General features: G+C 53.0%; 1 protein-coding gene across 1 annotated transcript in view; it reads right to left on the bottom strand.

Annotated features, from left to right (window-relative positions):
- COX6B1 (cytochrome c oxidase subunit 6B1) overlaps nt 1-17,701 on the bottom strand; it is a 215,377-nt gene extending 197,676 nt beyond the window's left edge. Inside the window, exon 1 of the mRNA XM_078867240.1 lies at nt 17,698-17,701. The gene's annotated coding sequence lies outside the window, so the exon portion shown is untranslated. The remainder of the gene's footprint in view (nt 1-17,697) is intronic.
- Between the last annotated feature and the right edge of the window lie 478 nt (nt 17,702-18,179).

Raw genomic sequence — 18,179 nt, 5'->3', positions numbered from 1 at the left:
GGCAATTCGCAATGATTGTATTGTTGTACTGTACTGTGCTCCAACGGCTATGCTCCCGCATTGACGAGCATTCGCCAATCCGCATTGACCAGAGGGGGGAAGTATGGTTCATAATTCACCTCCCGCCCCCACCCTAATCCAACCCTCCTCACCCAGCAGTAGATCGACCAAAGCGCTACATACGTGTGTACATGGTTCCAGCTTCCGCGGATTTCTTTTGACCCCGACTACGCGGGATGATGTTTGATGATAATCGATGATTTGAAATGATCGAATCGTGTGTTGTAAGAACCAAGGTTTTGTTTTCAATTCGTCATGTGTTGTATGTCACGTGTGTACACGTGACCCCCAAGGACCGCGAGAGGCCGCAACATTCCACGCAGTGTCATAATAATCGATTAATCGACTCGCGAAAATTGATGGAATCGTCGGGGAGACTGCTGAAACGTGACGACACCACTCACGATTGTGTCACGCACGGAGGTCAAAGAAGCCACGGAATGTGTTAATGAAGGTGAAGAGGAGAATGTGGCAATGATTTTTATTAAGAACTCGACAGATAAGTCAATAACACCGTGGCCTTAATAGGGAAATAAAATATATATAATAGGCGACGTTTCGGGCAATGGTCCTTCTACATATCATATAGATGATTTTATTATTACGTTTGTTTACTCAATAAAGCCTCAGTGGTGTCTCAAGACTCGTTTTCATGAGGGTCCTGATAGTTTTTTTTTCACAGAAGGGAAGCGACGATTGCAATGCGTTTCCCAATGAAGCAAATAGTTTTAATCAAATATATAAAATGTAAGTAATTTTTCAAATGATAGCCAAATATTGGGACCTCGACGCCAGTACAGGCATGCCCTTCTCTGCTCCCCATGACATCACGGGCCATACCGCTCAGTGTAGAGCGGTCGGCGCGCAGAGTAATCAATGGTTAATGACACACGTCAGCAGTATTAACCAGGGCGGCCTTGCGGATGTAAACTTACTCGACTAAACGTTGTATTTTATCAGGAAAGGCTCACTGAGCTGTGTAGCGATTTTTTCACAAGCGACCTGGCCACAATTGATGAGTGGCTTATCATGTGGACATGTACAGCGGCCAGACACTCTTAAGCGCACGTTTCTAAGTGTGGAGGAGAAAAACCGGAGGTCCCGGAGAAAAACATCCACGCGACCACGGGGTGAGAGAGACACGCAAACTCCAAATGTAGAGTCAGGCGTCAGGGTCGGAAGCGAACCCACGACCTCGTGCCTACCGGGCGAGGGAGTTAACATCTCGTCAACGTGACCCGCGACGCGAGCGCACGACATTCACGCGCTTCCTGAACAACTTCCTTACATGATATCCGCACGCGCGCTGAAAGTATAAATCTGTACTCTCGGTTCACAGTGGAGGCCAGAAGGGATCGGGGGAGAGTGTGGGGGCGAGGTGAGTAGGGCCTTCTCCCCGAACCGGGAGACCCACATTCCCAATATTTTCAGAGTCGATTCTATCGCCAGAATGGTTCCCGTCGAAATCTATTTTTCAAAAAAATGTGTATTGTAACTACAAATTTCATTTCACTGGTCACTTGGTTTAATTTATTTACGAAAAACTTCCCGGTAATTTAAAACAGGGGTTTATTTCATAATAAAGATTTTTCGGGAATGAGTCGTAACCCTCCATCACAGCCAGTAAGGATTGTCACTTAAACAACACGCGCCAATTAGTTACCACTTCAGCCCACCTGTATGTTGAAGAGTGAATCGCCCGATGATGCTGGCTGATGTAATTACCAGCGAAAACGTCGTACTACTCAAATTGTAAATGTTGTGGATTTATTCTCCAACACACCGGTGGGCTGAAGCAGTATACTACACTATACACTACACTATACACTACACTATACACTACACTATACACTACACTATACACTACACTATACACTACACTGTCCTAGTAAGGAATTGGCGCGTTTTGTTTACGTGACAAACCTTACTGGCTGTATTCGGGTGGTGGAGGGTTACGACACATTTATATTTACGCGATCTAACACAAAAAACATTGATTATTAATAATATTGGTCGCGAAAGCCTACGTATTCAACTAAGGGGTTTATTTATGAATTGTATGCATTTTTGTTTACATGTTAGTGATATTATAGCGTTAGGAAAATTCCGCTATCACCCCCAACACCACCTTTATTCCGTGATCTCTCGGAGATTTTAGATTTTATTCGTGAATATCTCAGCTTTACTCGTGACGATAGTGCAACTCGTGGGGGTGGGGGGGGGGGCTGATGAACGATGATGCTGCCCACTGATGGTGGCGAGCATGTTTAATCTGTTATGATTGCTCATGAGAATTAATGATCGTACAAATGAAACCCTCCACCCGGACTGTGTCATCGTTAACTCGTAACGCGCAGGCAGCGCGATTGCGTCTGACACTGAATATCTTGAGACGGGAGGAGTTGAGGCCGCGTCGCCCGTGGTGATGATGATGGTAATGATGATGATGATGGTAATAATGATGATGAGGGTAATAATGATGATGGTGATGATGGCAATGGTGATGGTGATGATGGAAATGGTGATGATGAAAGTGATGATGGTGGTGGTGATGATGGTAATGATGATGATGGTGATGGCAATGGTGATGATGATGGTAATGATGATGATGATGATAATGATGATGATGGAAATAATGATGATGAGGGTAATAATGATGATGGTGATGATGGTAATTGTGATGATGGAAATGGTGATGATGAAGGTGATGATGAAGGTGATGATGATGGCAATGGTGAAGGTGATGATGATGGCAATGGTGATGGTGATGATGGTAATGATGGTGATGATGGTGATGGTGACGATGGTGGTGATGGTCGTGATGGTAATGATGATGATGGTAACGACGATGGCAATGGTGATGATGGTAATGATAATGGTGACGATGGTGGTGATGGTAATGATGATGGCGATGATGGTGACAACGATGATGGTGATGATGGTGATGATGGTGATGATGATGGTGGTGATGGTGATGATGATGGTGATGGTAATGATGATGGTGGTGACGACGATGATGGTGATGATGATGGTGGTGATGATGATGATGGTGGTGATGATGGTGGTGACGACGATGATGGTGATGATGATGGTGGTGGTGATGATGATGATGGTGATGATGATGATGGTGATGATGATGATGGTGGTGATGATGATGGTGATGATGATGATGGTGATGATGATGGTGGTGATGGTGATGATGATGGTGATGGTAATGATATTGGTGGTGACGACGATGATGGTGATGATGATGGTGGTGATGGTGATGATGGTGGTGATGATGATGGTGATGATGATGATGGTGGTGATGATGATGGTGGTGATGATGATGGTGATGATGATGATGGTGATGATGATGATGGTGGTGATGATGATGGTGATGATGATGATGTCTGCTGACGTGTTACGCGCGAGAGATGCCGTCTGCATGCCTTCGTGGTGGGTGGGGTGTAGGGGCTTTCAATCGTCACCGAAAATGTCAACAACCAAACTTTGTTATTGGGCACGGAGTCGTAATTTACGACCAAATTAAACTCTGGTTTCGCTTTATAAGGGAAGTCGCGCGCGTGGGAATGAGCGGCTGTGTGTGTGTGAGAGGGAGTGAGTGCCTACTCTCTGTGTACACGAGTCGAAGACGATGAGTTATGGGGAGCGGCGGTGATGTGGTTAGCGTAGCGCACGGGGTGATGAACCAAGCGACCTCAATTCGATACCCGCTCACGACACACATCTGAACCGGTCCTGGACCTGCCCTGGCCTTCTGCGCTGGGTGAGACAAAGGCGGCCGGGCGTGGTACTGGCCACCCACCCGTGCAGGCCTTCAGAGGTGCTCGTTAACAGCACTTACCCCAAGAGGTCTGTTCAAGGCTATATGGGATATTTATGGAGGGCGACTGCCTCCAACTGCCCAGTGGCGTCCTTCACGAGCCTCCTCCTCCTCCACAGGGGCCGATCTTGACACCGCTGGTACCGATCATCGTCAAGTCCACTCAGCTCCACGTCCCGAACCGCATCAGCTCCATCTCTTTCTCCAGCACGTGGGACGCCCGTTTAGCCCCGTCTGTCCGGCCAAACAGAAGCTGCTTGGGCATGCGGGCTACGTGACCCAGCCAACGCAGCCTCGCCTGCCAGAAGCAATGTTTCAAGATCTGTGCACTCCTCACAATCCACCCAAGTTAAAAAAGGGATTTATTGAACGCACATAGGTCAGCCAGTGCCGGATTAAGCTAGTGAGGGGCCTTTAGCATATGTTTTAAAGGGGCCCTAAATACATTTAAAAAAACACGTAAATATTAAAACACACATTTTGTACTTGCATAGTAAAGTAATTGTATTGTTTCATTTGCTATACAGCCAGATAAAAACGACAAATCGCTAACCTTAAACACCTAGTCGTTCATAAAAGTTGAAGGTGGTATAGTACTACAGTAATCAAGCAAGTGCAGAATCACTGAACCGGAATTGCCGGGTGTGCGTGTGTGGGGAGCGAGCCGAGTTCGATCCCCTCCTCTCAAGGCCAACAATATCCACGTCGAATATCTGCACAGTTCCTGGGAAAACAAAGGCGGCCCGGGCTTTGGTGATGGCGACGCCCACCACATCGCCGCGTCATCCTTGTTGGCATTCACGAAGGTGCCTCGCCACCAGCACTTGGCCTCCAACAGTGCGTGAAAGAGGCTACACGGGGGATCTTTGTCTTTGTGTGTGTCCTCGTCTTCGCGGACGACTGTTTGCTGTTGGAGAGCACCCGAGGACTGGGCGTGGTGACGGCGGCCACGCCACTGCCTTGCTCGGCGCTGATGTTTACATAGCGAGACGTTTACTCACTTGAGGCTGAGTCGACCTAGGGGATGGCCCCCCTCTTCTCCCCCTCCTCTCCCCCGCCAGACAAGTGCAGACAGCGCTTCACGGCGCAGCGAAACTGACCATCATCCCGCAACACACGCACACAAAGACAAAGATGCCCCCTCCCCCCGTATAGCCTGAAGGGACTTTGGGGCAAGTGCTGTTAGCGATCACCTATGAAGGCCGGCACGGCACACGAGGGGGTGGGTGGTCAGCACCACGCACGGCCGCCTTTGTCTCCCCCAGTTGTGACGTTTTACACAACGCACCAGGTACTCATTTGAGGCTGAGGCGACATAGGGGAGGCCCAGGACCGGTTCAGCTAATCGTCACTGGGTGTTAGCCGTGAGAGGGAATTGAACTCGGATCGCCAGGCTCGTAGCACGCTAACCGCTCCACCACCGCTCCAAGCGCTCACACAGACACACACAAAGACACAGACACACAGACACACACAAAGACACAGACACACACAAAGACATCGCCACACAGACACACACAAAGACACAGACACACACAAAAACACACAGACACACATAAAGACACAGACACACACAAAGACACACAGACACAAACAAAGACACAGACACACAGACACACACAAAGACACATACGCGTGTGCATATCTAACTAGACACACATACAAACACATACACAAGTACACACAGACAAAGATCCCCGAAATAGCTGAGTCTGGCTGTTGGGGCAAATGCTGTCAGTGAGCGCCTATTGAGGCCGGCGTGGGTCGTGGTGTCGGTGGTGAGGATGTTTACATCAGCACGCGCCAGGTACGCGTGTATGGCCAACTTCTTTCGCACCGTACATATCCACCCGTGCTCTTCATTCGTTTAAAGAGGGGTCGCTCGTCTTCAGGAGGAGGCCCAACACCGGTTCGGATATCAGAAGAACACCCAGACACACACACACGCGCGCAGACACACACACACACGCGCAGACACACACACAGACACACAGACACACACGCAGACACACACGCAGACACGCACACAGACACACACACGCGCAGACACACACACACGCGCAGACACGCGCAGACACAGACACACGCGCACAAACAACACAGACACGCACACAGACACAGCGTCGTGTTTCTCGCTGCACGCCGCTGCCCTTATAAGGGCAAAACTCGGGCGCCCGCTTCTGCCCCCCCCCGCACGCTCCCCCCCCGCCCCCCACATTGTACGGGGAACAGGAACTGGCGCTCCCCCCCCCCTCGTCTCCCCCCCCCTCCCTCCACATCATCACCAACGTGGCCACGACGACGACGATCATCATCATCACCGTCATCGTCAGGATCGTTGGCAGTCCCGGCGCGCTCTCGCAGGGGAGGGGGGTGGGGGGGCGGGGGAGGGGGTGGGGGGGCGGGGGAGGGGGGTGGGGGGGCGGGGGAGGGGGTGGGGGGGTGGGGGGGGGGTTGGTGGGGGGGGGTCCAGCGAACGCGTGGCGCGGTCCATCCGTGGCGATCTTGTTCCGTCATTCACCTGCACGGGGAGGCACCTGCCGCGAGTCGTTGCGGGGATGGTGCTGATGGAGGTGGAGGAGGAGGAGGGGTCTGGGCGGGAGATGGGGGTGGTGGTGGTGGGGGTTGGGGTAGCGGTGAGCGCTACGGACCCCAGTTCGATTCCCGCTCACGGCCGACACCAGCGATGAATCTCCCGAACGGGTCCTGGGCCTCCCCCTAGATTGACTCAGCCTAAAATGAGTACCTGTGCGCGACGTGTAAGGATCGCCACCGGGGAGACAAAGGCGGCTGGGCGTGGTGCTTGCCACCCCCACCCCCTTCACTCGGGCGCTACTGGCTGACAGCACTTGCCCCAGCAGTCTGCTTTGCAGGCGGAACGGGGGAATCTTCGCATTTCGTTGGTGGGAGTCGATGGGGGAAAGTGGTGCGTCTGAAGTTGCTGACTCACTCGTCATCATTCGGCAAATCGAACCTCCCGCAGGACGAGGACCCTCCCCCCAGCACGCACACGCACAGGTTGTGAATGTAGCGGACTCTAGTCAGGGCCGGATTAAGGTTTTGTAGGCCCCTGGGCGACAGGTACTGTGAGGCCCCCCCCCCCCCAGTAATATTTTCAAAAGGAAACAAAGTTAAAGAAAAAAAATATTTTTTACAAGACTAACAACAAATAAAATTCAGCCATTCACGAATTAAAAAACTTTTCACTTCATCTCTGGAGGCCCCTGGGCTTGCAGCCCCTAAAGCCCCCCACTCCTTGATCCGGCCCTGTGTGTAGTGGCTGGGGGAGAGGCAACGTGACCCCCCCCCCCACGCCGCCACCCATCACGTGCGCACAGGAACGCGATGGGGCCCCGAGCGAGACTCCTGGCGCAGTCGCGAGGGGGGCCGTCTGGAACGCTGCAGGACGCCAAGCGCCGTTCGCTGAGCGAGGTTCGTGATGAAAACGCGACGCGTGGTGCCCGTGCTCACGGGAACGACCCCCGGTGTTGTCAATCCACTGCTGGATGAGCCCCCCACCCCAGCCGACAACCCGAGTCCTTGCGTGGCCGTGGGGGTCATTTGACCATACTTCACCACGCTGGTCAGCGAGTGCGGGTTGGTGTACGAGGAGGTTTTGGGGGAGTGAGTACAGACAGGGTGGTGGTGCAGATGTCTTGTGACATTCAAATTGCGTTCCCTTCATTTCTGGTTTAAATAAACCTTACTTAAGAGCACAATTTGTTTTCGAGAATTAAATTGGGGGGGGGGGGGGTCACAAGACATAATTTATGAAAGACCCAGCCACCACCGGTCTCGCATTGCGGCGCTTGAAATGTTGAGAGTTAGATTTTTTTTCGCAATTCAGAAACGAAAAATTGGATCCACTTTGTTATTTCACCGCTACTGCCCTCTACTGCCCACAGCGCCGGTACCGCTACGAACACGGCACTAAGCACAGCGGGCAGCACTTCTCCTTCGTACACACGGCACACAACAAGTAAGTCTAACTCAGCCCATCAGCCGCGCGGTATCTACCAGGGACGTGCGGTCAGGGGAGGCAGAGCCTCAGCTGTCATACACCAATGAAAACAGCTGTTACGAAAAATAAAATAAATATTAAGATTTTTCCACTGATCTGTGTTATAAATGTCATTTCTGTACACGATTCCAATCATTTTTATCGTCAAAATCGCCAAATTTGCGGAGCTCCGCTGCAAATACAGGAAGAGACGAGAGGTGAGGCAGCGACGAGCTCAGCCTCCCCTCTGATTGCGCAACCCCTCAGTAACTGGATGGAGCGCGGGCAATAAGCGCGTGCCTGTTACTATCTCAGTGTGTCACCAATGTAATGTTTGTAGACCCCTTCATTTCATGTCCTCGCCTTCCATACTCCAGGTAACTTATTTCACGTATGTGTATAAAGATATTGAGGCTCGCTGATCTCGTCATGAAACTGCAATGAAAAAGCACCAGGGGAGGCAGCGATCACATCTGCCTCACCGAGGGGGACGTGTCTAACACGCCCCCCTCCGCGAGGCCACGCCCCCCTCAGTGTGTGAATCTGGCTCTGACACGAGCCAGTGCCTCCCCAGCCATTGACCTCACCGCACGTGACTGGTCTCTGCTACCGTCTGGCGAAGGAAGGGGGCGAGGGGAGCGGTGGCAGCACGAACCGTGGCGATTTATTTATTTATTTTGTTACCGGGGGAAGGAAACTCAGACACGTCACGACTGCGGCCCCCCCCCTCCTCCTCACCCCTCCCGCTCCCCCCTCCCACCCCTTCCTCCCCCCTGACGTCCCAATTCGCGGGAGCCATTTCGGGGAACAGCGTGGGATGGGGGGAGGGGACGGGGCTGGGGGTACCAGCTGATGGTGGGGGTTGAACCTGTCCAGGGATGATGACCGCTGGTCAAGACTAATAACGCAGTGGCTGGCAGCAAAGATATGGAACGCGCCCGCAGAGGAGATGGAGCGATGCAATCTGCTGCTGTTACTGCTGCTGGCTGCTGCTGCTGGCTGCTGGGGTGGATCGTTAGACCGCAGCAGAACAGTTGACCCTTGACCTCTGCTTCATTCGTCGCCGCTGTATTCGTAGGAGCGAACGTGACTTGGACTTTTGCCCGCCGAGGTTATGAAGGATGCGGTGAGGCTGATGTCGTAAATATCACGAGGGGTCGGTTAGGGGGTAAGGACGGGGGTCGAGCGGTGGGGGGGGGGGGTCACCCCTCCCCTGTGATCTCTGACCATTGCATTTTGCGGAAACTTTGAATCCAAGTCTAAAGCGCTTGTTTATATAATTATTATTATTATTTATTTAGCGAATGCATCGTCCCAAAGCCAAGCGTTTGCTTCCGGTCCTGTTGTGTTGGGGGGTGAGTAGAAGCCTCTCCTGAGCTTGTGGATTGGGCAGACTTCTAGGATGCGGTGCACGGTTTGCTCCACCCCACAGGCACATCGTGGGCTGTCTCTTATGTCCATTCGGTGGAGGTTGGCGAGGCATGGGCCGTAGCCAGTCCTGAATCTGTTGAGGGTGGACCCACTCCTTCCTGGGGAGGTAGGAACCCAGAGGGCCGTTGTGTGGCGGTCGTAACGAGGTACTTATCACAATTATACAACGTCAACCTGTAACGCGGCGACACCAACAATTGTCCAAGCTCTGTGCTCCTCTGCATATTCAGATGTTTCAGACAATGAATGAGTGGCCGTGCACGTGGGAGCAAAAACACACAGACGAGATGGGAACGGCGGCAGGAGGAGGAGCAGGAACCACGCGGTGAGCCGGCGCTCCCAACTATTACCGCAGCTCTGCGGTGCTCTGTGTATAAAGATGGTATCGGCCAATTCATGAGCGTTTACGTGAGGGAGGGAAACCGGAACACCTGGAGAAAACCCACGTGCGCGTGCGAGGGGGAAACGCTCTATCCCCCGTACAGACGGAACAGGCGGGGTGGGGGGGTTCCACACCTTTGCTGTGCCGCCTTCTCCCGGCAGAGCCAGGCCTCTCCCACGGGGCCAAGGGAGTTTCAGAACATCTGCGTGTGCGCGGTGATCCACCCTAACCCTTCGCTGCCGCCTGCACAGAGGGCTGGAGGATTAGAGGCAGCCACCTGCACCTACGCATGGCTATTGGAGCCTTTTCATTGTTTTTTAAATGTACATTTGTAAACATATTTCCGAGTGTTTTGATAAACTGCATCTAGACCTATTTGAATCGACTCATTTTGAAAAGTCTCACCGAGCCTCAAGACCATGTTTCCAGGAGGGTCTTGCCACATTGCAATATTTTGAGCCAATTCCCTTGATAGTTGATGACGATGATGACGATGGGTGCTGCGGTCCGGTAGGGACCCGGGCAAGCCAGAGGCAACCCACCACACACGCGGGGGCACAACGCTCACGAACCCCACTCGCTGTGCTGCTACCGGGCCAACGCGAAGTCCAGCGGGGGTCTGGGTGTTACGCAAATCCCTGGGTGATCCACCAACCCTGGCTTTCCGCACCAGAGGCGCGCATAGCCTCCTCGTGCGTACGTGTACGCAATCGTTTAATTGGAGGGGGTCTGTGCGTGTCTTGTGCACACCTCTACTGTGCTTGTGTATCTATCTATATTGTGTGTATCTCTGTGTTGTGTATATCTCAACGTTTTGCGTGTATCTCTGCGTGCTGCGTGTGTCTCTGCGCGTTGTCAATTGCGAAAGAAAATAAGTTTGAGCGTCTCCGGACCGGGCGCCGGGTGGGGGGGGGGTATCCGGCTCGAGGGGTGAATGATTGACGGCTCGATGAAGAAACGACGCCGCGTGGTCGGGGCCATGGACATCGAAGTTCAGACTCGGGGCGCGCACCCCTCAAACCACGCGGCCCCGCCAGCCGCTAAGATTTCCTCGTTAAGGTTCGATCACGGGTCAGGGTTACCCGCGCCTCCGATGTAACCATTGCCGGTTTTGTTTGTGAAGGCGTCGGTTGGGATTTACTCCGTACACCCCCCCCCCCCCCCCAAATGATACGATCATGGATTACAATGAGGGCTCGCGTGAACGTTTCAGCCGCTGGCCGCGACATTGATCGCGATGGTAAACCAGCCGGCCGCGTGAGATGGGGTTGTTTGACCTGACTTTGCCATGCTGGTCTCGTGCTGGAGGGGGTATGGGTGAGGGGGGAGGGTAAGGGGATTGTAAAACCGGTTCAGATATCGCTCGAAACTTGAGTCGCTCGCAACTGCTGCTGGTTACACTGGTCTACAATTTGTTTGGACGTCGTCGTCTGCTTCAGAGATGAAATGTGCTGTTTATCGTGGATTTTACGTGCTGAATTCAAATGTGACAATTGAAACAACTAATTAATTATCGGCGACCGATGATTATCGCTCGCCGGCTCGATAAAGTTCCACGCGACGACAATCCACTTGGTAGAGCAATCATTTGCGGCCAGGTCGCTTCTGAAAATTAAAAAATTAAAGAGCGAAAACATAACTCAGTTGGGGGGGGGGGGGGGTCGTCACGTACCTGGTAACATAAACAAGAAAATAGTTTACAGTTTTAGTTTGTGATGGCATTGGTGGTGCTGTCTGTTCCGGTGGCGGTGACGGCGGTGGTGGCTGTTTTGGTGACGGCGGTGGTTGCTGTGGCGGTGAAAGTGGTGACGGTGGTGGTGACGGTGGTGGTGGTGACGGTGGTGGTGGCGGTGGTGACGGTAGTGGTGGTGGTGGCGGTGGTGGTGGCAGTGGTTGATGTGGTGGTGACGGTGGTGGTGGCGGTGACGGCGTGGTAGAGTGGTGATTTAAAGCGGTGGGGTGGAGGTTTCTCGCGTCTTCGTGGAATCTTTTGAACAATTAACGGAGTCCGTGCCCTTTGAGCGGGCGAGGCTCCAGCGGAAAGTAAATTAACGCTCTTAGGATGTATTGCCCTTGGCGCGGGGGGTCAGTTCTCCGCGTACTTCCCAGCTCCCCCTTTGATGATGATGATGCTGATCATCATCAGCATCATCATCATCAATAGCAGCAGTCACGATCTACCCACTGCTGTATGAAGAAGGCATTCCTTCCCGAGCCGTCTTCCCACCTCCCGCGGTCTCGCAACGCTGGATGGAACAATCCATCCAGCTGCTGGACACGAGCTGATTCCATCGCTCCGTCTCCATGGTGGGGGTCCTCTCTCGCTCTCTCTCTCTCTCACACAGACGATTATAAAGGTCACGCAATGCCTCGCAATGCCCCACAATTCCACTCTGTGCCACCCCAAATGGATCGTTGCAAAGCGACCTTTGTATTTGTTCGCGCACAGAGAAACACACTCAACACGATCCTAAATGTCACTGCTCACAACCGAAATAAATCGATCGTAAGCCGACGTTTACGGTCAACGACCCGTCTCCAATGGATGAATGATCAGTTCTTAAATGAACAACTGGGACTTGTTACCTGGTTTTGTAATAATCAATAATAAGTAATCATAATAAAAAAAACACGTTTTAAATTAAAATTATGTAAGTGGATGGATGACGGCCTCCCCACGCCGTGTCGGCCGGTCGTGAGGTCGTTTGACCAAACTTCAACACGCCGAAGAGGGGGCAGCGTGACCGGTGTCATTACCACTGCCCCCCCCCCACAAACCCCCCACCTCCCCTCGTGGAACTCCGCTGGGGGTCACACCGAGTCCATTCTTCTCAACACATCTGCCAATGTCAGCACCTTTCTTCCCATAGAGACTCCTCCCATCATCATCATCACCACCACCACGACTCTCCCCATCATTGTCTCTCCCCCGATGACACCACCTCCCCTCCCCCTCTTCCGTCTCTTCCCCCACTCCCTCCCCTCTCCTCCTTCCCTCCCTCACCATCCCATACCCCCCCACCCCCACCGCGTTCCGCGTGAGCGACCGCTGCGGTACGAACAGCAGCAGCACGACACGAGGTCGGAACGGCGCAAGAGAAAATATTAAATAAGTGCGCCCCCCCCCCACCGTCTCCCCTCCCGCTTGCTGCACGCAGAGCCCTACATGGACACGGCCGCGGACGCCACTCCCATTGGCGCTGGTCCAGTCCCTTTGGGGTCGTTCTCCGCTTTGGCCACGCGGCGATCTGAGAGGCGACGCCGGGGAGCGCCCCGAGTTCGGCTGTTTGCGATTGCGCATCAAGGAGCTGGATACGAGGTGGTGTGGGTGGGTGGCTGGGGGTGTAGGTGGGTGTGTGTGTGTAGGTGTGTCTGGCTGGGGGTGTGTGGGTGGGTGTGCGTGGGTGTGCGTGGGAGTGGGTGGGTGTGTGGGAGTGTGTGGGGGTGTGTGTTGGTGTGTGTGTGTGTGGGTGGGTGTGTGTAGGTGTGTGCGGGGGGGTGTGTGTGGGGGTGTGTGTGGGTGTTTGTGGATGTGTTTGTGGGTGGGTGTGTGTGGTTCTGGATGGGTGTGGGTGGGTGGGTGTGTGTGGGTGTGGCTGGGGGTGTGTGAGTGGGTATGTGTGAGTGGGTGTGTGTGTGTGGATATGTGTGGGTGTGTGTGGGTGGTGTGTGTGGGTGTGGGTGTGTGTGTGGGTGTGTGGGTGTGTGTGGATGTGTGTGGGTATTGGTGTGTGGGTGTGTGTGGGTGGGTATGTGTGGGTGGGTGTGGGTGGTGTGTGTGGGTGTGTGTGGATGTGTGTGTGGGTGTGTGTGGATGGGTGTGGGTGTGGATGGGTGTGTGTGGATGTGGGTGGGTGTGGGTGGTGTTTGCGGGTGTGGCTGTGTGTGGGTGGGTGGGTGTGTGTGGGTTTGTGTGGGTGGGAGTGGGTGGGTGTGTGTGGATGTGGGTGGGTTTGTGTGGATGGGTGTGTGTGGGTGTGGGTGGCTGTGTGTGGGAGTGGATGGTGTGTGTGTGTGGATGGGTGTGTGTGTGTGGTTGGGTGTGTGTCTGTGGGTTTATAGAGAGGGGGGGGGGTGCGGTTCAGGACTTTGTCGGTTACGACTCGGGGCGATATGAGTTAGTATTCCTGGGCCCTGGTATTCTGTTGTTGTTGTTGACAATGTAATGCGATTGGAGAAGCGGTTGTTCTGTAACGGAACAGAACGGACGGCCGTTTCTGTGTAATATCTTCTCACAATCCTCCTGTACTCGGAGCAGTTAGAGCAATCGGAGGAATAAAAAGTAATAATACAATGCCAAGACAATATATTACGTGAGGGTTTAAAACATATATATTTTATAGGATTTAAAAGATATTCTGCCAAAGAGAATTACGTTAATAGGAACACACATTTGAAAGGAAGAGCAATTTCATATTACCCGTGCCAACCTTCTGTGTTCTTTACTCCCACCTCTATTGTGTCGCTGCCCTTTATTAAATATCTTCCGAACTTGCTCTTCTTCTTCCACCGTTTCAATGCAACCATGTGTGTTGTTGTTGTTGTTGTTCCACGGAAAAAGTCCCGTGCAGCCAGTTCACCCCGCCAGTGTCGTTGGTGACGGCCCGCAGCAGACACCGGCGCCGCAGACAGGGCCCCGCCAGCAGCCAGCCAAGCCAGGTCACTCGGGGCTTCGATTATTTATTGGCACGAGTTTTGAATGAAGGTATTTCACCTGGAAGATCCCTCGAGACGAAACGCCTCCTTTGCAAGGGTGCCCATTGGATATTCATTCATGCGTGAAGGCACAAAGACAAAGATCCCCCGTAAAGCCTTAACAGACTGTTGGGGCAAGTGCTGTTAGCGAGAACCTATGAAGGCCGGAAGCTCTCCGATGGGACTTTGTCCACATCTTTCAAGGATTTGTGAGCGGCTCACACAATCCAGCCTGGTTAAACCCAGGATGGATCGTAGGCAAGACAGCCTAAATGTTTCTAATCGGCGAAGATGTTCCATTACGGGGGTCCACGTTTGGCAAGCGTAGAGAAGGAAGGGAATGACCGTGGCCGAGAAGACCTGAATCTTCCACACAGCGTTACGCAACCGACACACGCTCACACACACGCGAACACAAAACTATTTCCAACACGTGCAGACATATTTCACTTCGTTCGCATTTAATGTGGTGCGCGGGACGTCATGGCTTACTCCCGATAAAGCATATATCACGTGGTAATTAAGCCTTAATTCACTTATCATGTGTGTCATTAACGCCCTAATTAACTTATCACGTGGTCATTAACGCCCCAATTCACAGCAGTCGGTGCGCTTTGGCAATTAGTGGTAATGACCCACGGATAAGTAAACAAACAAGTACATAATTACGATTTTACAACGCTTCGTTAAGGCGCTGCCGGTTGAATGAAACCCTCCTGCGCCGTTATTGGACCATACTTCACCACGCCGGTCAGCCCGTGGTGTTGGTGATGGCGGGGGGAGGGGGAGAGGGAGCAAGGGGAGGGGTAGGGGCGCGCCTCTCTCGGACAGAGTTCAGTGATCCCCCGCCACTTATTGTTAGCCGACGCAGGTAATCAAACTGAATTCGCTGGTGCCCATAACGCAGCGTGCTAACCGCTGCGCCACCGCTCCACCACGGTACCAAACCTCGTTCGTGGAAGTTGGTTAGTACTGATCGGAGGCGGGGGTGGGGGTGGTCTGTTCGAGGGGTTTAAATCATCTGTCGGATGTACGTGAAGGGTGCACGCGAACGAGATTGATCACCATCACCATCAAAGGCATCCCAATCACTTGACCCATCATGGCCAGGTCTTTGCACGCATTTATTTATTTACGCATTTAGCGTCGGCTTCGCTGCAGACGGGGAATGCTTGGATCGTCAGCTTCCTCGGGGGGGGGAGGGAGGGGGGTACTGACGAGGGGAATAACTGGAGCGTTGATCCACTACCCGCAGAGATCTTGTTTATGGGTCGGATACACGGGGCCCCTGACTGATATCACACAGGATCCCCGTTTGATACCACAGTGTCCCTGCCTGAGATCTAACAGGGCTCTCCGGTCTGCCTGCTCCGGTGCGAACGGAGCGTCCGTGAGTCTGGATCGCCCCCCAGTGGAGGCGAGAGGGTCGGGCGCGGAGCTCGTGGATGAGAAACGACTCCTCAAGTCGGTTGCCCACGCTCGGACTCACGGGGAACTCCTCTCACCTGGGTGCCCCCCCCCTACTCCCCACCCCCGCCACCCCCCGCCACGGCTAATCAGACGAGACATGAAGCCATACACTGACCGCTGAGTCGACACAGTCACCGCAAACTAAAACTAAACTTAAATTTCGATTTAAAGCTTTCGTGACTGCAGGGATTCATCTTCTTGGTTCTTTCGGTAAAGTCACGTAAAAGGGAAATAATAAAATAATAAAAATAAAACATAATTAAATAATTCTCACGACGTTTCGGCCACAACGCAAGCAGCCGTTCCCTTCTACGTGACTTTACCGAAAGAACCAAGAAGATAAAACTAAACTTGTATTAAAATTTTCCAGGTAAGGTCCGCTCGAGCTATTAAGCTATTTTTGTCAGAAGCGTCTTGGCTGTCACGAATGATGGCTCAACGAAGCTTGCCTGAGGTCCACAGCCACCGCTCCACAGACCAGCACACTGTTGGGGGCACGTGTTGTTTGTCCTGGAGCACACGAGGGGGTGGGTGGCCAGCACCACGCCCCGGCCGACTTTGTCTCCCCAACGGCGATGTTTACTACACACCGCAACAGGTATTCATTTGAGGCTGAGTCGACCTAGGGGATGCCCAGGAGCGATTCAGATCATGCGTCACCGGTGTTGGCCGTGAGCGGGAATCGAACTCAGGGACGCCGGGTTCGTAGCGCAGCGTAGCGCTAAGCCCTACACACATACACACACACACGCGCACTCACCCACCCACACACCCACGCACACACGCATTGCGTTCGCTGATACAATAACCAACCGGAGAGAGAGCGCGATGGTAATCTGCAGCTGCGGGTGGAGCAGCATTGGCACGGGGCGATAAGGAATGCACAGACCCCTCTCGAGTCAAGGCAACGACTCCGATTCCCAAACACTCACAGCAGAGAGAGAGAGACGACGCAGCCGCGATACAACAACAACAATCAACGGCCACGCGTCTCTCTATCAGCAGCTACACACACACAGTCACATTTAGAAGACCAGCAACCTTCCGGGACCAGTGCTTCCCAGCAGAATTCGTTGAAACTGATAATAATAACAAAGCCAACGATGGACCGGGTTCAACTTCTTTTGATTCTCACCAGCACCTCCGATTATCACGGTTGGCTACGTACGGTGCGAGAGAAGTTCAACATACACGTGCATACGTACGTACGTACATCGGCCCTCGGTATGTACGGCGGAGGATGTTCGATCCGGCTACTTAAAACAAAAACGGCATTGTTCATGTCACGTGGGACGTGTTTAGCAATCATCGGGCTCGTGCAGCGTGTCCCCCCCCCCCCCCCCCCCTCCCCGGCTCCTGCGCACTCAGTCACTCGATGGCTCCCCCCCACGTGATCGTCCGGCGGGTCGGTGTCGACTGAGAACTCCCGCTCAGCGACGCTGATCCGCTTCGGGTTTTTCGTGATGAAAGAAAAAAGTTCCTTACTGGGATTGCAACGTTTGATCAGCGTTCGTTGAGCACGATCAACGAAGTCAGAAGCCGTTTACGACATTCAGCAGAGTCAGGAGACTTACTTGAACCGATTCTGGTGAATATGCCAGACGTGGTGAGATATATTGGGTCCAGGTTATTGGATTCGCCTCGCGAAGGGTGTCTCGAACACCCGGACTGGATCCTCTGGGTCGGAACATTCGGTTGGGAACACTCATTTATAAACACTCGGCATGGACCGTTTTGCGAGGAACATGACGGACTGGAACACCTCTTCGGGAAGATCCGATTAGGAAGATCAGGCTCGGCTCAATGTGACTGGAAGAGCGGGGCTGGATTCATCGCTCCGCGCGCAAATTTAATACCGTACTAACCCTGGACCCATCACACATCGTATCAGATGCATCACAAGCAAGCCCATCACACATCACACAGACCATCATACACACAAGCCATTATGCCCATCACGCATAGTCCATGATACACATCACACAGCCCATTACACACAAACAATCATTGACATTACACACAGCCCATAACATATACAGCTCATCACACGCACACCACACTCATATACAGCCCCGAACACACAGAACACAGACAATCACAAATAGTCCATCACACAAACACACACGCACACCACGCACACCACAGCCCCGTACACACAAAACACGCCCAATCACAAATAGTCCATCACACAAACACACACGCACACCACACACACACAGCCCCGAACACACAAAACACGCCCAATCACAAATAGTCCATCACACAAACACCCCACACACACCACACACACACAGCCCCGAACACGCAGAACACAC

This window comes from Lampetra fluviatilis, chromosome 23 (assembly GCF_964198595.1).
Source record: "Lampetra fluviatilis chromosome 23, kcLamFluv1.1, whole genome shotgun sequence".
Classification (NCBI taxonomy): Eukaryota; Metazoa; Chordata; class Hyperoartia; order Petromyzontiformes; family Petromyzontidae; genus Lampetra; species Lampetra fluviatilis.
The sequence above is the reverse complement of the archived record's forward strand: the minus strand, read 5'-3'. Positions and strand labels throughout refer to the sequence as shown.